The sequence below is a fragment of the Crocodylus siamensis genome, chromosome 1 (genome assembly GCF_052110815.1).
Source record: "Crocodylus siamensis isolate JL-2025a chromosome 1, ASM5211081v1, whole genome shotgun sequence".
Classification (NCBI taxonomy): domain Eukaryota; kingdom Metazoa; phylum Chordata; order Crocodylia; family Crocodylidae; genus Crocodylus; species Crocodylus siamensis.
The window spans coordinates 341,946,284-341,968,382 of NC_143395.1; positions in this window are offsets into that span (position 1 = coordinate 341,946,284).

A 22,099-nucleotide genomic window follows, 5' to 3' on the forward strand; every position below is an offset into this window, starting at 1 on the left:
AAACCCCAGTTTGGGTCCATGCTGGTGGGACAGGGAGGATGGAATTAAACCCCCTTCCTGGCCAGTTTACTCCAGCTATTGCGGGGGCTGGCCATGGCCCTGCCACTGGAGCAGCCAGTTGAGAAATGCCTGACAAATCTATACTGGTATGACTGGGTTGGGGAGAGGAGAATAAACCTCATCCCTACTCTCTTCCGGGGCCAACATCTGGTCAGGCTACCATCCCTGCCTGTCCCTGCTTAGGCTGGGGACGGACAAGGCCAGCCCTGCTCTGCTGGAGCAGAGAGCCCAGCCCAGAGACCATGCTGAGATGCTGGGAGACTCTGGTTTAATTTAAACCAGGAAGGGGTCTGGAACAGAAGTTACAGTTTGAGCTCAATCAGTAAAGTATGATACTACATTCAACCAGGTTTATCTCAAACCAGTTTTGGCCACTTTGAAACTGGTTTATGTGCATTGAACTTATGTTCTCTTAGAGGAGGGGTGGGAGAAATGTGGCCCGTGGGCCGCATGTGGCCTGACAGGCTATTCTATCCAGCCCGCAGGGCCCCTAAAAAATTTAGAAAATTTATATTTATCTGCTCCTGGCTGTCTGTCATGCAGCCCTCGATGGCTTGCCAAAACTCGGTAAGCAGCCCTTCGCCCAAAATAATTGCCCACCCCTGTGTAGAGGTTTAAACCAGTTTCTGATCACTTAAAGCAATTTATGTGTAACTTCTGTCCCTAGCCCTGGAGCACAACTAACTCAGTAGCTCTGCCAGCTGATAGGGAACCAAGAAGAAAGTCCTTTATTCTTTTTCTGCTCGGTTGCCTAGACAGTTATTACCTCTTTTAGTTAACTGCTTTAATAGACCCAGCCTCCAATCCCTATATTAAGGCTCTGCAAAGTCTCTTAATTCTTTTATTAAATGATATTCAGTTAAAAAAAAAAGGATGAAATCTTGGCCCTGTTGAAATTGAACTTTCATTGATGTCAGTAGGGCCACAATTTGACTTAAAATCTCTCAGGTCCTCTCAGATTATAAATGTTTCATGCTTAAACCACATATCAGTATCTTCCTTCCCTCCTCCTCCCTCTTCTTCCCATGGTTTTTAGTACATGCACAAAACTCTACAGTACAAAAAATGCTTCAAGTCATCCTCATGGAAATATAAATGCTCATTTTTCTTCACTCTCATCATGCACTTTTTATGTTTCAGTAGCAAATAGAGGAACAAACAAAATAAACTAGGCTAATTATATAATCAAACGGATAGCTATAAAAAGTAACACATGGGAAGCATAAGGGTAAAGGGTTATGGACATGCTGGTGCAGCAAGCCATAAAAGGTATTTTCCACTGGGCCAAGCCTAGCTGTGGTGTGTTTCTCCCTTTAATATGATTTTAAGCAGCATTCACAGATAGGGAAAATGTTGTCAAATAAATGCATTGATTATTTTTAATTAAACATAATGTGCAAATACTGTGGAAATAGACGAGTCTCCATAAATTACCTATAATTGGTGGAATATCAGAGCAATGAGTGAATATAAAGGTTAATCCAAACAAATGCACTTAAAAATGTTAAAAATGGTAGGCTATGTAAAAAAAAAAAATGGCTACAGAGAATGAGGGTTGTCTGATTCCTCCCCGCCCCCCCCCCACAGAGTGCTGTTTTAGAGATAGGGCTGAGCACAATGTGATAAAAGTGAACTGGTTCATCATCTCAGTTGTTAATAATGCTAGACATTTTTTACTTAGGTGTCTAAACATTCTTGTGGGATTTTTGTGTTAGTGCTATTTTTGTTTTGAAGTTTGCCTGATGCCGTTTGCCTTCTCTGGGTCTCTCCTCGCAAGTAGGATAGATTTATACAAGGAGATGTATGGATACAGGCTTTCCCAAAAAGTTCATTTTCGAAGCCTACTCACCGATAACACTTTATGTTTCTTCAGACTGTCCGGTGTGAAGGACACAGCTTCACAATGAGTTGAGCCTTCTGGCACTGACTGAGCCAAGTGTTTAGGCCCAGGCTTTATCAAAGTATCTAAACAGTTGCCTAACTTTAAGCATGAACTAAGTCCACCCCTATTCTGCAAAGTGCTTAAGTATATGCTCATGAAATCAACGTTGATGTATGCGTGCTAGCTGTTTTCTAGATCAGGGCTAGCATGCTCAGTTTCCCTATTACATAGGGCATCCAATTCATGGTTCTTTCCAACATGATATTCCTTGCCTAGGCTCCTTCTTTTATGATAATCAGTTTGTGCCTTCCATTTGACTTTCTCTTTCAGTCTGTATTTGAGCCGAACTACCCACAATTGACTAAATGTATGAGATAGACATCTTTATAGTGCAAGTTTGATGTTTTCAGAAGCTCCTACGCAGCCTACTTGTTCATGCATTCTGTCCAACCTCTGTCCTTTGCTTTTTAAAGGCTGTTAACTCCTCCTCCAATGTGCCTTCAGATGTCAAGTTTTCTTTAACTGAATTTTGATGCCAAACATAACATGTGAAACCTTCTGATGGTACTTTTTCCCCCCTGTCTCCAGAGATGTTAGTTTCAATTATATAATTCCCAAATTGTATATTACTGTGATATATAAAATATAACAGTAGAATCTTATTTTTCACTAATCTCATTTGGCTTGCTGGTTACATCCACTGGACTCAAAATTCTTTTAATGTACTTATTCTGTATGCAAAAGTGTGTGCAGTGAACAAATTGCACTCATTATTTCACAAGTTTCAGGAAGGGTTATGCAAAATCATTTTTTTTCCCCTTGGTATCTACAAGGATTTGATTTTTACTCTGAATATTTAACCTTCCTAAGTTATGGCTACATGTTTTACATAATGATTATAATTCTGTACTGTTATTTTCCTGTGTAGGTAATATACATACAGCATGTACTAATAAAAAATATTGGTTGTGGCTGTTGTTATATATAGATACTGCTGAATTTATCTGTTGGTCGAAACACTACTTGTACTGTTTTATTATAATTTCTGTGCACTGCAGTTTAGCAGCTTATGCATGAAAATTATATTACTGATATTTTCCATTATGGAGTTTTATATCATCTCTAAAACCAATTTTTCCAGTAGCTGGTTGGCTATTTCTTTGCTCTTTTTCTCTTTTGTTCTGTTATTAATTGCATGCAAATGGGATTCTAACTTAATAAGTTAAAACTAGAAGTCTGTATCCTGGCAATTCTTTGGGCCAAATAATACTCTGTGTGCCAGTCACATGGGGTCAAGGAAATCAAAGAAAGACTGAATTCCTCACTACACTTGGGCTGCTTGCAGATGTTAACCCCCCCAAAATAAACCAAACCAAAACAAAACAAAACATGATTTACTGGAAGCAGCAGCGTGTTAGTTGGACCCGGCTCTACAGCATATGTATAATAGGCCTGTGTGAAGCGGAAAGTATTTGCTTCGGATTTGGATTCGACGGAGCAGCTATTCGGAGGAGCAGTGATTCAATTCTGTGATTCAGATCACTGTCCTGATTCAATTTGACCAAATCCAAAGATATTCAGTGCTCTATCTTATTCAGCTATAGACTATATAGGCAGGCAGTGCCAGTGGGAGCAGCTGAGGGAGCAGTCGGACGAGCCCCGGCTTGAGCCAGCAGCCCCAAGAGAAGCTGCGGCTCATCCAGCTGCTCCCCGCCACCCCCTGCTGGAGCAAGGCAAGCGGTGCTGGCAGCCCTGGGAGAAGCCACAGGGGCTGGAGGGAATGATCAGGGAGCTTGGGGAAATGATCAGGGAGCTGGGGGGAAGCCCCTGTTCATTCCTCCAGCCCCCGATCCTTCCTCCCGCCAATGCAGTTTCTCCAGGGACTGCCAGCACTGCCTGCCTCACCCAGGCAGGGGGGCAGCCAAGGGAGCAGCTGGACAAGCTGTGGCTTCTCCCAGGGCTGCCAGTTCAAGCTGGGGCTCATCCAGCTGCTCCCCCAGCTGCTCCCGCTGGCACTGCCTAGTGCCTATCTATACAGTCTATGGCCGAATCTCAACATCTCTCTGAATTGATTTGGAGGCTTCTGATGTGATTCAGAGAAATTAATGGGTCTCCTGATTCAATTTGGATTTGGAGATTTGGCCGCTGAAGCGGGCCAAATCTCCTGCGAATCAAATCCGCTACTGAAGCTTCATAGAGCCCTAATGTAAGATCGGGTGCTTCAGCGGGGCTTTTTGACACTTTTATATAAAGCTGAGTCAATCAGCTATTAGATAAAAGTGCCAAAAAATCCCCACTAAAGCACACAGTCTCTACAGATATTGGAAAAGCCAAGTGCAGCTAACACACTGCCTCTTCTGAGCATTCACTGGGCTTGGCATGGGAGTGTGTCAAGCTTAGTGTCTTTTTTTTCCCTCCATGTCCACAAGCAACCTTGGTTGTATAATCAAAGTAGAGCCATTCCTTGAACATCATACCTGTAGTAGCTTCTACTCAATTGCACATTTTTGTCAAGAAGGGGGATGGCTTATGCATCTGACTCACCAGCCTAACCTCCATTCCTCTGCTGGCCTGCCTCACTGCATTTGTACTGCATTCAGAAATTTCTATATCTGAAGGAGTTGTGAAGGACATTTCCTTTATATTTCCTATATCACCTAATTAATATGAGTGCTGTATAGTAGCAGGTTTTTGTAGAGCTGGTTGAAAAAAGAGAGATAAGGGAGCTCCCTCCACTGGAAAATGTGTGTGTGGGGTGGTGGGGGGGAGGTTATTTTAAAAAGGCCAGGAGGATTTAATTTCTCTATAGCCTTATTTCTTCGGGACATGAGATCATTTAAGCATCAACTCTGGAGCTTACTGCAGCTCAGATGCTCAGTACATGGAAATTCTGCACATAGAGGCCTTCTACTGCATTTTATTGAAGCCTGATCTTCATTTAAAGGTGAACAGTTTGGATTCTCTGGCCTGACACCAGTTCAAACTGAATTCATAAGCTTGGGAAGTCAAATTCTGGTTCCTTTGTGCACGCAAAGAAAGCCTGAAAGGCAATGGGAACTACAGAGGAACTTCTAGATTGGGTAAGGGTTCTGTACCCAAAAGAACACTACTATATTCTGATTAATGCAGGGCTTATGCAACAGCGGGTGTGTCTGCCCATTCAATTAGCTCAACACAACAAACTCCAGCACATTTTGTGCCAGAGTTTATTGCTCCTGGGTGCCATATTAACACATGTGCCCAGAACTGCAGCCTCTTGAGCTCAGTCATAGCAGCCCCGACTGGCAGGGAGCCCTGGGTGTCAGCCTGCCAGCCCAGGGCTGCTCTGACCTGCCTCAACATGCTGCAGAAGAGCTGGCTGGGGCATGAGGGTGCTACAGTGCATGCCTAGCAGGCAGGCAGTCCCCACACTGAAGCACCTTCTTGTCCCAGCCATCCCTATCAGCATGTACATGTGCAGTGCTGCACACTAAAGAATACCACCACAGGATAGGACTTGTATTTAGTCCTACAAGTCCTATTTACAAGTACTAACCTATGGTGGTGTTCATTAGTTTACTGTGGCCTAATATGGCTTCACATGTAGACACAAGACAGACTTCACTGAAAAGCTAACTAGACACTTCTGCAGGAAACATCTCATGTAGATATATGTGCTCAGTAGGTGGGAGGGACATAGATTGGGGAAGGAAAGAATCTATGCAGTACCATAGCAAAGGCAGTGCTAGCAGTGATCCCAGCATGGATCCCCTCCCATGGGAGGCACCAAATCAAATGCAGTTCCAGTGACTTGTCATCCCCGATGCACACACCAGGGAGAAGCTCAATACATAGCCAGTGGCCCCCAGGTTCCCAGCATAGGCAAATATACACAGTGCAGAGAAAGACACTGACCCCCAGCCCACTCACCCTGCCTGGCTCCCCAGTGCACAGAGGCTCAGCCTCTGCATATGAACACAGCACACGGTGTGCACGCTCAGTGCATGCAAACAGGCAGCGTATAACACACGCTGCGAGAGGTGTGTGGATATCCACCCAGCCCCACAGATACAGCACAGCACACACAATCCATACAAAGCCCATTACATAATACATGTATGGTTTTACACATGACTTCCCTCCCCTACATTATTTATATGGGAAAACAGATCTCTCTGCGCTAACCTGCTCTCTGCAGCCATTCCTAGTATAGCTGCACAGCGTGCCTGGACAGGAGGTATATTCCGCTATACTCACTGCACAGAAGGGGTGTGAGACTTTGAAAAGGAGTGGGCTTCACAGGAGATCATGCAGTGATTCAGGGCTAAAACTAAGGACTCCCTTAGCCCAAATCTGTCAAATGCAGGTGCCTACGTGATCCTATTTTTACCACGCTTCCCTGGCTGGAAGCCACATGTCTTCCTATGTTCCTGGAAGAAAGGACAGTGTTTGTGCTCCCTGCTGTACAGGTGGGATCTAGCCCAACGAAGCTGGGGTAGAAGAAGGAACTGAATCCAGGTACTTAGTGCTATGCAAGTGCTCTAATCTCTAGACTAGTCTTTGGTCAGGACATTTGCCTGTGCTGCCCCATGTGTGCACAAACACTCTGGTTCTAATTCAGATACACACTCCCCTTCAGCACCTTCTGACATTCCAGTAGCCACCCACACATAGCTGTAACCCAACACAGATATACACACAGCCACCAGCACCCATATGAGGCAGGGTTTTTGTTCCACATACATATTTGTATGTACTTAAGTGTCTTCTTTAAAAAAATATGGAAACAATACATATACATTTTTGTTACGTAGTAGCGTGTGGGGGGGGTTGGGGTACACTCTGCACATGACCTACCCCAGGTACCAAAATGCCTGGCAAGGGCTCTGGATCAACAAGTAGTTAGCCCCTCAATTGTATGAATTAATTAGCTAGAATCTCCACAGACAATGAGCACTAGGTAGCGTTTGGAGAAAGTACATTTATAGAAGCTGAAAATCTAACTGTTAAAAATTATTGATTTGTTTAATTTGTTATTAGGTGATTGGTATCTCAGGAGGAAGAGGCAGAGGAAGAAACTTACTGCAGATATCATAAACCCACTTCTCCACCATTAGGTATTTGTAGTTCAGCCATAAAGGGAGATGAGGACAGGAGAAAGATAGTAGCATTGATCACGCCAGACCTGTCCTGTCAGATAAGCCACAGAAAATGATTGGTAAAGGACATCCAAGAAAACTGTACTGTGAAATCTGATGTGTTTGCATTTCCAACAGATCACTAAGAAGATACCTTTGTCTGTCTTAGGTATATCATACAATACTCAGCAGAAAAGGATTTTGTGTGCTGAATAATTCTGTAATATACCATATATGCATAAGATAAAGAAAGGATTGTAATATAAATTAAACTTGTGATACAGAGTAGTATTGTGTGATTATAAAAGTCTTGTGTTAACTTTGATACAGAGTGAAAATCAGAAGCAAGAAAAGAAGTGTATTAGTCCACAATTCAGTCCTTTACCATCATAAAATGAATGAACCCTATTCCCATTATTGTAGTAATATACCAGCATGATTCACACTGTAAGCAGCATGCCCATGCTTAGAATTACAAAAATAAACAGTGGCATGCATTTTGTTTTCTTTTAAAAATAGACAATTATATCAAAAAGCATATTTCTGCTTTAGAGAATCCCCTCATCTACATAAATTCTTGAAATTGCATTGCATTTTCTAGTGGTATGCATTTATCAAACTTATTTAATCTCTTCATGGCACATGGCCTAAAAGTGTTTTTCCAACAAGATGGTAGTTGCCTGTCCCCATTGGTGTACATGGTGGGTGCATCTACATGTACTATTAATGCGCAGTAATAAACTCTGATGTAGTTTGAGTTAGAGTCAATTGCTCCCGGGCACAGCATCTACACATGTACCTGGGACTGCAGTAATTTGAGCTGGGGCAGAGCAACCCTGGGCTGCCAGGTGGTACAGAGGGTCAGCCCTGGTCTCCAGGTGGCAGCGTTGGGCAGAAGCCATGGGTCAGGCCCCCAATTGGTTGGGCTAACCAAGAGCAATTTGTGCTTGGTGGTTATTGTCTGCATGTGCATTTGATATTACTTAATGACTCTTCCATAAGATAGCATTGTCCTGGACAGTACTATTTTACAGCAGAGTTAATTAGCTTAGTGCACCTTAATGCCAGCACATGTGTAGATGGTGATGCTTTACTGTGGGACTAATTAGTCAACTGCAGTAAAGCACACACATAGATGCACCCAGTGGGGGTGTCTACAAGAGATGCTTTACTGTGCAGTTGAGCTAATTACTATGTAATAAGCATCACTGTCTAAACCTGCTGACCTTTACTGTGCAGTAATTTGCTCTACATGACAAATGCAAGTAGCAAATTAACTGCAAATTAATTACTATACAGTATGGCATGTGTAGACAACTGACTGGAAGCAAATTTGCTCCCAGTCATCTGGGCAGCAGGGTATGGGAGATTTGCTCCCTGCCTCTGGGAGCTGCCTGCTGCTGGGGTGGGCTCTGCCATTAAAGCCCAGGCAGGGGCAATATTCCACTCCCAGGGCATGGGCTGGGAACTTGCTGTATGGGGAGAGTTCTTCGCTCAACCCGGAGCTGGCTGAGACCTGCCTCAGACCAGGATAGTTCCCAGCCAGCCCCAGGCTGCACGGGACAGTTTGTATGTGGAACCAGGCGGTGGCTGGAGAACTGTTCCAGTTCGGGCAAACCCCAGCCAGCTCCAGGCTGCACATGCAGACTTCCCCAGGCAACCTGGAGCTGGCCAGGAATTGTCCTGGTCAGGAGCAGGTCCCAGCTCCACAGATTTTTCCAAGCCCCATGCCCTGATCAAGCAATCAAGGCATGGTGCCTAAAAAGAGGTGAGGGGAAGGGGCAAGTCCTAGCCCCCTATCCTAATCTGCTGGTGGAGCAGCTGGCAGTGAGCCCCCAGCTGGGATGCCCTGCCCAGCTGGAGGTTCACTGCTAGCTGCCCCACCAGCAGATAAGGGCAGGGAGCTGGGACCTGCCCCTCCCCTGCAGCTCTTTCCAAGCCACCTTCTCCCAATCACGGAGTCAGGGCCTGGAGCTCCCTGCTGCTGAGGTGGGACAACATTGCTGCCACCAGAGCCTGCCCTGCAGCGGGCAGCTCCTAGGGGCAGGGAGAAATCTCCCAGCCCCTGCCAGGAAACAGCTGTCTTCTGGCTCCATGCTCCATGCCAGTCCCCTGTGCTAGCACCTGGTGTGTATGGAGGTGGGGTGGGGGGGACTGGTGCAGGTTGGAGGGACGGGAACAGACTGCTTCCAGGAGCATCAAATCTGGTCCCATAACTTCGCACATGTAGATGCCTGCCCATGGAGGGTTTACTCTAGAGTAATTTATTCCAGAGCAGAGGTATCCAACCACTGGGCTGTGTCCTGGGACCAGGCCACAGCAGGGTGGCTGTGGGGTTGTGGCACAAACCTCCCGCTCAGGGCCCCATCTGTCCACCCAGCTGAGTGGCTTCCAGGGTCACATCTGAGCTTCCAGGGTTAAAGCCGGGCAGCAGGGGAGCCCTGAGAGGGAGGCAGCGGGCTCTGCATGCCCTGTCCCATTCCCATCCGGCCATGGTAAAAAAAGGTTGGGAACCACTGCTATAGAGTAAACCCACCCCACAGTATTTGCATGTGTAGATCCGCCCAGTATATTCTCGTGTTCCCTTTAAAAGAATGGTTGGCTATGAGCTGGCTGTGTTCCTCAGTGAGCATTCTGTATGGTACTCAGGAGATTAATATCTATTTGACTTAATGCAAGAGTCAAATATCCAGTTCATCAAAATACATATCTGGCTTCTATACAAAGGAAATTTGTATGATACCATGGAGATGGACTGAAGTTTACTAATGGCTGTCATGCCTGGAATTGTTTTTTGAATTGGGCCCTTAAAGATTTGTTTTATTTTCATGTTTGATTTCATTACAACAGCTTAAAATGAAATTTGTTCCTCAAAATATCTCAGATGTGTCTCAATGGCTATATTCCAGCAAAAAGACTATTAAAAGAACGTTAAGTTTGCAAATTGAAGAAATGAAGCACGGCAGGAAATGCCAAAATTAAGACTGGAATCAAAACCTTCACTTTACCCTCCTGGAATGTATTTCTGACATGACCATATGGCATCATTTCTATTTTGTATAAATCTCTATACCTGTATTCTTTAATTTAGATAATGTGCAGCAAGCTTCCTGGAATCTGCTGCTTCAAGCTGTTTGTCTTCCACAGCTGATTCTGTGCTGTGACTATAAACGTGCAACAGTTTGCTGTCCCAAGACAGCAGAGACTATGGTTCCTTTAATCCACTTTTATGCTTTCCCAATTCTGGGTTAATCTAGTACCTGGAGCAACCCACAAGGTATTTTTGACAAGAAAGACCCTGGAAAGAAGTCTAAGTGACTGCATCTTCCCTGGGATGTCTTATGGCCACAGTGATTCTTGGAATCTCCACAGTGCCATTTGATCTGTGGCTCCAACCTCAAACACCTGTCAAGTCCAATGCCCACCCCCCCAATATATTTGTAATACCTTGATATCAGATTTGCAAAAACCTAGTGCAGAGGTAGCATAAGTTGAGATTAAATAGAACATAGAATGGGGTGTTGTGGAAGTTCTTTGAAAATGTAAAAGGTACTTGTAGACTGATTTGAAGCTGATTAAAGTAAGCGGGAATTTGTCCACTATAAATGGACAGGTCCCCCATGAACATGAATTGGGAAGTTCTCCAAAGTGGAGGAGGTGGCAGTTAAAAAGACTTCTAAAAGTAGTAAACTGAATAGGAACACAGTGGCAAGGTGGGAAACAGGTCATGTAGAGAAAAAGTATTTAACTGCTGATGAACACAAGGTAGATGTAGGCTGACATCTATCAAGACTGTCAGAGTTATCTTATGGAAGATGCATGCTTTCCTTTGTCCTTATTTGGCATGTAACTGCCTCTTCTCTACTTAGTTGCATCTACACACACCTTTAGATACCTAAATGAAGCTACAGATATTTGTTTTGAAGTGCATGCAACTGTGTCTATTAGGCAGTCCAGATGCAAGTCCCAAATTGCCTTCTCTTAGCACACTTTCGTCTCTTCCGTTAACACTGGGCACATCTACATGAGACACTATGTCACCATAGTGACGAGCTAGGGTGACATAGCTCATTGCTATGGCAACGTAACATCAGTGGGCATGAAGAGTGATGCTGACACTACTGTGCAGTAGAACTGTGCAGGAGGGTCACAAACAACCCGTGCTCTGCCAGGACTGTACAACAGTGATTGCAAGTACTACATGACTGTGCAATAACAACTGTGCAATCTGGGGCATGTGTAGATGTGCCCACCAAGGCATAATTCCTCATGCCAGCCACAGGCCCAGAATGCTTAGATTGTCCTCTGAACATTATTAGCAAACAGCTGTTAACTTAATTCTTAGAAATGTTTGTGCATTAAATATTACTTTATCAGTTCATATTCAAATAAAATATAAGTGTCCAGGCAGACCCAGAGAATGGATCTGATACCACTTGGTGGCCTGAGAAGAAGGTTTTGTCCTCTTCTTAATGCCAAGTAAAGAGTCTATCTTTCAAATCCTGCCTACACAGGGGTAGAGTTGGTAGGACTTTTTTGAGGAAATTTTTCATAGTTTCATAGTTGTTAGGGGCTGGAAGAGACCTTACAAATCATCAGGTCCAGCCCCGCATTGGAAGATATGACTTGTCAAAACCTCACTGTTCATGCGTCAACAAATTTCCAATTTCAAAAAAATGTTGAAAGAAAATATCAGAATTGTTACAATGCCCCATCTTGACATCTTCAAAATTAGAATGACTGTTTCCTGTACAGCACCACTTAAAAAAAAAAAGTAGTTATAGTTGCAAATAGTAAAAGGTCAAAACTGAAAACATAATGTTACCAAATAGCCTCTGAGTTTTTATATTTGTGTTTTTGGTTCTTGAAAAATGTTTAAGAATTTGACTTTGCATTCCAATACAAATCTAGAAAAAATCCTGAAATCTTGATAATTCATAGAAGGTAGGGATATTAGTTGAGAGATGTATTTGATCCAAAGAATCTACATCTGGCATGATATGATCCTGAAAGACAGAAGTTTGGGTCATTAAATAAAGTTTGTAACATTACATAAGAAGTATCAGTTTGTGAGTCTTTTAACTTGTGCTGATATAGACTATTATATAACTAAATAGCCTGCAACTAAAGTACAGCATTAGGTAGTGTTTTAGTACAAGTCGCTCATAAATATACTGTAACGTTAAAATAAAAATGCCCATCTTTTCTCTAAGTTATTAGTATTTAATATACAGTTCTGAAGGACCTGCAGTGGATCCACGACCGCAATTACTACAAGGGGAGCTAAGGCATTTGCCTTTGGAAAAAAAAATAATTTCCTAATAAGGTGCTTAGATTGTCCTCTGAACATTATTGCTGGAGAATTTAAGATGTATGCATTAAAGTGGTTCTAAACTTTGCAGATACATGCTTCTTTTAATGATCTGTAGGAGTGCCCTGCTTGGCTTTATCAATTTTCTGCACATTGTAAAATCCTCCCATTCCCTTTTTTAATTTTTTTTTACAATAATTAAGTGAAAAAAGAGATGTGTTTCACTGAACAAGCTAACATGCCTCCTGTGGAGTTTATCTTCAAGCAGCTTACATAATGACTTTCATTCAAGTTCTCTGAGTATTTTAGAAATGTAATTGCTCATTTGAAATATAGAACAGTTATACAAGTCTTGAAACTGCAGGATGTTTCATGTGGAAACAAAAGGTGCTTAGTACCTTTCAGGGTCCAACCTATAGAGGGGAGTGTTCAATCATTAAAATGACTGATCTTAGCCAAGTTGTATATCGTCAATATTTTATAGTGATTACTTATATATTTATGGTATCATCAGTTATTACGAGGAAAACAAAATAAAGGATACTTCTGCTTCCCTGCTGTTTGCTGTAAGACCATCTCTAATCCTGAGACTAACAGAAACAATATAAACTATGTAAATTGTTCTGAGGATGTGTCATGTGGGAGTTGCTTTTTGTTTTGTTTTATTCCTCAGTGATTTGCTGCTATTTGATAAATGTCAAGTGAGGGAGGACATGGTGTTTAATTGACATGAGTGATGATAAAAGTGGCACTGTTCTGCTGGAAGAGGGTTTCAAAGTCCTCTATAATAAAAAAACCCTCAGCAATGGCAGTGGACCCTGATGTTAAGGACTCTTCAATATACTGTAGTAAAAAGTTGGAAGCTTGATACATGCAATGACAGAGGGATTAGCTATTATTAGTAGTATTTTATTGTTTTCACACTAGTACCTGGGGGCCTCACCTATCAGAGCCTGGTGATGCTGAGCCATCTAGAAGCATCTGGTAAAAGTCACTATCTTCTTTGAATATACTACAGTCTAAATAGATAAGATAAGAAGGTGTTTTATTACCCGCCTTTTTACATGTGGGGACATGAGCTACAGCACGATAAAAATCTTGATACTCAATGGACATATGAGTGCTAATGTTCAGCACATCTATGTCTAATTTTAGGTGCTGTACCAAAATCTACAACTCCAAGAAAGTATAGAGTGAGGTGTTTAAGAACTGGATTCACAAAGACCCATGTGCCAAGCAGGAGCCACCTAAACCAGCTGGTAGGAAATTCTAAGGAAAGGGATGGGTTTAAACCTTACTTGTCTCAAGGAGTTACGTATTCCACCTAGGGCAAAAGTGCAGTGCCACCTCCAGCTTGTGATCCCTTTCTCAGAGATAAGCACCTAAGCCACCCCTTTCTCAGAAAAGGCACCCGCATTGTGGTGTGGGTCCTGTCCTAACTAGTTAAGGCACTCACCTGGAACTCACCCTGGAGATCTGGGTTTAAGTGCTTACTCTGCCTCAAGAAATATGAACCTCTCTCCTATCTCCAAGAAAATGTCCTAATTGCCAGATCATAGAGTATTTTGCTTTTATTTCACATTTTAATTAGATATTTATTGAAGTAGATCCTCTTGTCCCAGGTGAAGGCCCTAGCTACTAACCAGTGATACTTGCTGGCCACGTCTATATGAGACACTGAATGTGCAGTAGCTTATTACTACTGCACAGTAGCATCGCATGGCAGGAAGTGTGATGTGATGCTACTGTGAAGTAGTAACAAGCTACTGTATAGTCAGCATCATGAAAAAGCCATTCAGTGATGTTAACTCCAGTTACTGAACAGTAAATTAGTACTTCTTTACTAAATGCCTGCTCAATAATGACTGCACAGTCAGCATCTCGTGCAGGCATGACCACTATCATCTATCTCTTCCTCTCACTATCTTACATTTCTGTCCCAATGAATACGTAATTATCAGGGATCCGAGTATTCTCTCATAAAAAAAATCCCCAAAATTCAGTTTAAAAAAAGTAACCCAAAATCCACATTTTTCCATGACTAAAATGAAACACCAGAAGTATATGTAATATATAAAATGTAAAATGTAATTATATAAATGTGAACTTTAGGTTACTTTTTTAAAACTTAAAATTGGGGGGTTTATTTAATCAGAGAAAAACCAGGATCCCTGGTAATTATTTCTTGCTGTGGCTGGCAACGTAAAAGAATGAAAACCATGGTTGGCTTAACTTCAGAGGTTCACATCAGGTAAGTATTCAAAAGTTATAATACTAAGTTTTTATGTTTTTTCAATGCATGTTTAATCTTCTAAATATGAACCTCGGGTAGATCAATATTACTATCCCCATCCCATAGTTGGGTCCCAGCTTTATCCTTAATCCATTAGATCGTGTACTCTGCTGCCAACCTGTGTCTTCTGTAGGGCAGGAGTTGCAAGGGTGTAGAATGACCCAGCTTGAGTTTGAGGCAGGTGATCATTGGAAACGGGCTGCCTCTGCTGCTTCTCCCTGCCACCCAACTATACACAGCTCAGGAAGAGCTGCTCCTCTGCTGAAGCAGGTAGAGGGCCCCCCCTTGTCCCCACCCCCCGAATGCTAATAAAGCTACAGCTCCACAAGCCACATTTGATCTGCAGGTCATAGGTTGTTGATTTCCACTCTTGGGCAGTTACAACAGCACCACTACCTTGCCTGATGAGATTATTTCTATGGCAACGTTAAGGAAAGCCAGTATTTCAGCCTTATCAAATCAGTCTCTTTACAAGGGGTTTAGAGTTCTGTGGGGTCTTAGGTGTCACTTGGGCTGGTTCATGGTGGCCAGTGGGACCTGGTGATTCATCTGGTGAGTTCTTCCTCCCTTCTTCTTCGGATTCATGAAAATCACAGAACGTACATCCCAAAATGCACCATGTTCTGAAACCTGATTTATAAAATGTAACTTGGATTTAGAAGCAACGTGTCCAGGCAAAAAGTAAGAGAGGCATCCCCAGTTGCAGTGGATAGAGAATTGATCCCTATTAGATGGATTCAGCAGAGGCATGTATAGGTCCTGCTGTTCAATTCTTCGCTGATACAAACTGAAGATTTTTTCAGCTGGAAGGTGAGCTTCTAGGAGAGCAATGAGCCTCCCCTCCCACAACCCAAAATATATACATACACATACACACACACACTGCAGATTATCAGGTAAAGGTTACTGGAACACAGGGGTGTTTCTCATCAAGAAGGCTAGAGTACTGAATCTGAAGAAAGCTGTAAGTAAGGGATAGCATATAGTTGCCTCTAGGAAGGCCCTAAGAGAATTGTGATTCACGAGACACTCTCTCATGCCTTGCTTAGTAAACAGAGTTGAAGTATTGTAACCAAGAAAGTCCAGGAAAAGTAGAAAGGGCAAGAGCTTTATGATATCTTTTATTTATTCTTCCCCTGAATCTAGTTGGTAGAAATGCTGGATAAACAAACCTGGGAAAGGTCCTTTGTCTCCAAGACCTCATCCAACATCTCTTCCAACTACAGCTGGTCCAATAGAAGATGGTACCTTGCCTGAGTGAACAGAGAACGTGCATAATTTCAGTGATCCATGAGGATGGCGATCTGTTGACTTTACAGCATTGGTGCACACACGCCTGGTCCCACAGGCTAGATAATTAGTGTGGGGGTCAGTCTGCAGGCTGGATCCAATGCAGGGTCAGCACATGGGGTTGGTTCACAGGTGCAATTCAGTGCACTGGCCTGACCCTGCACACCTGGATCCAGCCATGTACTGGCCTGCCCCTGAATGCCTAGATCTGGCTACTTGCTAGTGTGGTCACAGGGCCATATTACCTCACCCACAGAGCTTCACCAGGTCTGGAAATCTGGTAGCAGGAGAGTGGCAATTAACACTGCTGTTCTTCCCCTGCTACCAAATTTTTGGACCTCTGGGGAGCTCCATGGGCTTGATGACATCTGGCTCACAGTGGAGCAGTTTAGCAACCCTGCTTTAGAGCATACAGAGATCCAGGCCAGCTTGGTGGAAATGAATGCAAGTCTGTCTTTACTTCTTTATACAGACATATACAGACACTTGCTGCATGAATGGGTCTAAGAATTCATAACGTACACCACATAACCACTTCTGAAAGGGTTCTTGTTTGTGTGTATCCTGGGTGTGGCCTTTACTGTGGCTTCCTCATCAAAGTCATTCCTGAGAAGTCTCTCTTGCTACTTTGGGTACTGATTATGTACCACTGTTCCTGGCTGTCTCTAGTGTGTAGTTATGGTCATTTGAGAATCTTTCTGACAGTCGGTTGTCCCAAGCTATACAAAGAGCCTGTCTCTATAAACTCTGCTCCCTATAGCCACAGGGCTGTTAAGAAAGCAGTCTCTAACTCAAAAATCACATTGTGGTGAGACTTCTAGGAAACAAATTCCCATGGGAGAGGTGCATAGGAAAAGGCTGGGTCAGATGTAGGCATCTGTTCTTTTTGTCAGATTATGCATTACTCCCTTATCCTTTTCTCTTCGTTGCCTTTGTGGGTCGAATGAAAAAGCAAACTGCTTTTTGCTGTGGGCTAGCTTTAGCTTCAATGACCCTTACTTTCCTATTCCCAGTCCCATGTTGCAGCTTAGGCTCACCATCCCACTTCTTCCTTGTGTTTCAGTAGCAGTTTTGCTGCTAACACCACATAGGTTTTAAATTGCTGAGGCTGAGTGGGACGGCTTACTTGTCTGTTTTCATTTCCCCTTTCCATTTTTGTAGAGGCATTCTGTGCTCTTTTGGGTTTTTATTTGATCCAGTCTTTTCTATCACGTGAAGATTACAGATGTGCAAGACAGTATAGTAGGGGTGAATGTGAGTGTCATTATTTCCTACGTAAGCCAGCCGCAGTATTTTATGCTGAATACAGGCCACCCTCTCTAAATGTTCATATGCTGGGTTCAAGCATACCCAGGCCAAAGTAAACTCTAGAAGTCTGGCAAGGAGAACAGTTTGCTTGTACCAAGAGGAGGCATGAGCTGACTATTATTTTGACTGGCCCTTGGAGAGGCCAGACTAGCCTTTTTCTTGAAAACTCAGCATCACTGCAAGTCTGATGAAAGTCCAGTGCTCAAAGTCAAATGAGCATCACAGGATGGGACTTCAGGTAGGAATGTCTGTACTTTCCCAATGTACATAGTTATGCCAATGCTGTGGAAAAATACCTATACATGTGCAATGAGGCTGCTCCAATGCACTATAATTACATCATGTTGGAGCAGACCCATTTAATCGAGTCTGATGGAGCGTTGTAATTACTGCACCCCAGCAGACTCCAGCGTCACATGTATCAGTGTGCCGGTGCTGAAAAATGGCAACAGGGGCGCTTTAACTAAAGCTCATTTGACAAGCTAAAGTGCCCCACCTGCACCCTGGAGCACATCTATAAACACTCATAGATTCTGAGAGCTACTCTCTGCTGCTAAAAGATTAATTCTAATTGCATAAAAAACTCTTCTCTCCTAGATCTATTATAAATCACTGAAGTAATGGGCTGTTGGAAATAGCTAAGTATGAAAAACACATATAGAAGACTAAACAAACTACCACTTTATGAAAAACTATGACCACCATTTAGTGAATTATTTGCACAACACTCATATGGGATTCTTCATAATGCACTGTTTTGTGTTTACTGCTGCTCCATACAGCTTTAATTGAACCATTTTATTAACATCCATTTTTATGATGCCTCTTATAAGTCACCCACAGCTTCATCTCCTGCAGGAGTATGTGCTTTAAAATTACATGTTCACATAGTAGTTAAAACTCAAATCTATGTTGTTCATCCTTTCTCGTCACATAACATCCTGTCATTGTTTTACAGCTCGGAATTTGCTGTGATGATTTTGAAATTGGATATGTTAAAAGTGATTCATCCATTGAACATTCATAAAGGGACACAGGATTAGAAGAGGGGTCCCAGACCATCAAGTCCAGTGTCCTGCATTCACAGGCTATCCTTGTCAGAAAGCTGCACAAGATCATCCAGTATGATCCCTCAGATGCCCCTAAATAGACCTGGCCTATATATGCCTAGATACACCTAGCCAGAAGTAGGGAACATTTTGATGGCTTAAACCTGAAGCCCAGAAGAAGATTCAAGAAATCAATAACAAATTTTGGAAAGGGAAGGTGAACAAAATCCAACAATTTGTTGACAATCATGTCACGTGTAGCTTCTTCAGTGCAATCAAGTCTGTGTATGGACTAAGCTGTTGTGGACTTACCCTGCTTAGAGCTGAAGACAGCAGTTGACTCATCTAAGACAATGAGTTCATCAAAAACCACTGGACTGAGTACAACCAAAAGCTCCTGAACTGAGAATCGATGGAAGCTGATGAAACCATCGAATCCATCCCACACTATCCAGTCAGGGAAGACCTTGCCAGTCCACCAACCTGTAGAAGTCCACCAAGTGATAAGACAGATGAAAACCAACAAAACATCTGCCCCTGATGGCATACCAGCTGAGGTCTTCAAAGTTGGTGGGGAAACTATGACCAGCAAGCTCCACACTGTTTCTCAAAAACTGGATCACTCAGGAAATTCCTGCTGACTTAAGTAATGCCACTATTGTCACCATTGTCACCAGGGAGATAAGTCTGAAAGTGAAAACTATCAAAGTATTACCCTCCTCTCCAACACTGGGAAGATCCTTGCTTGAATTCCACTGAACCAACTGCTCCTTCTTACCTTTCTGTATCTCAGTGTGGCTTCAGACCACTGAGAGGTACCTCAGACATGATTTTTGCAACCCTGCGGATCCAGGAAAAATGTTGAGAACAACACCAGAATTATATATGGCCTTCACTGATTTGACCAAAGCCTTTGACACTGTTAACTATGAGGCTCTATGAAAGATGTTATCAAAGTTTGGCTGCCCAGAGAAATTTATCACCATCCTAAGACTCCTTCATGACCACATGACTGCCTCCCTCCTATGTTTTGGCTCTACTACAGAGTTCCTTTGTCATTCAAACTGATGTCAAGCAGGGCTGTGTGATCACACCAGTTTAGTTTTCCATCTTTCTGGAGGTAAGCAAAATGCTCATCTGTGACTGTCTGCCATGACATTGGCATGGAGTACAGGATGGACAGGAACCTTTCTCTCCTGCCTCCATGCCAAAACCAAAATTACTTTGGCCTCAATTAGGGAACTTCAGTAATGCCGATGATCGTGCTGTTGTTGCACATTGGGAGGAGGATGTACAAACAGTTCTTAACTGCTCCTTTCAAGCATACCCAGGCCTGGGACTGACACTTAACACTGGAAAAACAAAAGTGCTTCACTAGGCCGCTCCAGGTCAATTGACCCCCTGGCAAAGATCCTTATTTATAGACAGGAGCTGGAGAATGTTCAACACTTTGCATACTTTGGCAGGCATCTCTCCAAAATGCCAACAATGATGAGGAGATCCAGTACGCTTCTCTACAGCTATTAAGCTTGGGTGACCTACAGGGACCACCCGAAAATCCTGCAACACCATCACCAGTGATACCTCTGGAAGATCCTTGGCATAAAGTGGGAGGATTTTTGCACAAATGCCAGTGTCCTAACCAATGCTTACACCACTAGTATGGAAGCACTGGTTATTCAACATCATTTCTGGTAGGCAGGGCACTGTGCACTTACTGTACATTTACCAAAACAACTGCTACACTCCCAACTCAACCAAGGACAAATGACACACAGTAGGCAGAGGAAACACTTTAAGGACACTCTTAAAGGAAACATTAATAAGTGAGGCATTAACTCCACCAAACTGGAAAAAAAACTAACCGAGACAGGTCTACATGATGACACCTTGTGAGGGAAGGTGCATCTTATTTTGAAGAAAACCATCTCACCCTAGAGGCAGAAAAATAACAGAAATGGAAGGAAAGGAAACAAGACCAAGAAATCTATGATCCAACCCCCCCTTTAACCACCACCTGTAGTATTTGCCAGACAGTCTGTGGCTCTAGGATCAGCCTTCTCAGCCATCAGACCCATTTACAACCCTTTTCTTGACCCACGGGAGTGATCATCCTCAATCATGAGGGATCGCTGCCACCGACTCCCTTGTGGATTCCCATAAAAGGTGTTGTACAGTCATCTTCTCTCTGGAGGGTGGGATGGAGCGAACAATCCCCATATACATCTGGTGGCTGTTTTTCTGTCTTTCCAGCTGATAATGGATAGCCTGCACAGAAGAGTAAGGGGACATTCCTTTCTTGGATGTACATCAAGGCTGCCAAATGAGACCTAATTTTGAACCATACACATACACACACATGAATAGATTACACACAAAAATAAGGATACAAAAAATATTAAGGTTGCAAAGTAAAGTTCTTAGAAGATAGAAAATGTCAGAAGTAATCAGAACCCTGTACTGTGTATGCATTAAGGCTACAGTTCTTAATTATTTTTCCCTCAGAACCCTCCTATTCAATCTCCAGGCTAGTCAGTGTTCAATATTTTTATTCCTCACTGTTTTTTGCCTGTCTCCATGCCTTATTTATGGCACATTATTTAAGCCCTTTCCTGTAGAAAGAATTATAAACTTCCTTCTGTGTAAAGCTGATTGAAAATTTACCTCTGAAATATTTTTCTGTCAAAAAATATCCTGTCTTCAAAACCAAATTTTTCCATAATGATGTGTCAATTTGGATGAAATTTCATGTTGGTTTAAAAAAAAACTATATAAATTTTTTACTAAGGTTGAGATGTTCTGTTTTGGCACTTAACAATGGAATATTTAGATTTTTTTGTTTGAAAAGACTTCATTTTTGTTCTGATTTAGAATTGTAAAAATTAAATTACATGATTTCCCATTTATGAATCTATGAAGCTATGAATCATCTATGAATCTATGCATTTCCCATTTAATTCTGAGGTTGTGCACCTGTGCGTAGCTCATCACTTCAGCAACTTTTTCACAACTATAAATAAAAGCATTTCATAGCAACTAGGTGAGCAATATGTTATTCTTTTCATTTTACAGATAGAGGACTAAGGCATATAGAAATGAAGGTCAAAATTGTCCACTAATTTTGGGCAACTAACTGATATACATAGGCCATGATTTTTTTAATATCTTTAATTAGTAGTTACTATTTAGCCCAAATATTTTCAGGCTTAATACTGTTGCCAGATTTGTCCACTATTTTGGGGTGTGCTCATTTATTAGGGCTAGGGTCTTGGTAATTCTACCAATGTGCTGCTTGTGTTACTTGTGTTTCTATACGGAGGTGTATCTTTCCCCCTGCAAGCCCTCACCCCCAATGGAGCTATCTTGCAGGACTCAGTTCAGTGGGGCTGGGTTCCTCCAGTCCCCAGATCAGTCATACACACAAACACACACAGATTAACATGACACGCCTGACCTGGCCGGGTTGATCAGCATGGACACCCTCATATGCCAAGAATCAGTTCATCAGAGCAACAATAAACTACAGTCAGACACAAGCACACAGTTAAACAGAATACCTCTGAATCCAGCTGGGTGTCCAGATGACACCCTCATGGGCCAGCATTCAGTTCATTAGGGCACATCTGAGCCAAACTGGGTCAATCCGCCTGTACAAGCTGATCCCCTTATGTGTTTTGAACTCAGCACACCCCAATCTTTTAGCCTCTTGATGAGCAGACCCACAGTATTTCTGGGCTTCACAGGGATCTTTAGCTTAGGTAAGAGGGGTGTTGCTGCAGAGCAAGTGGG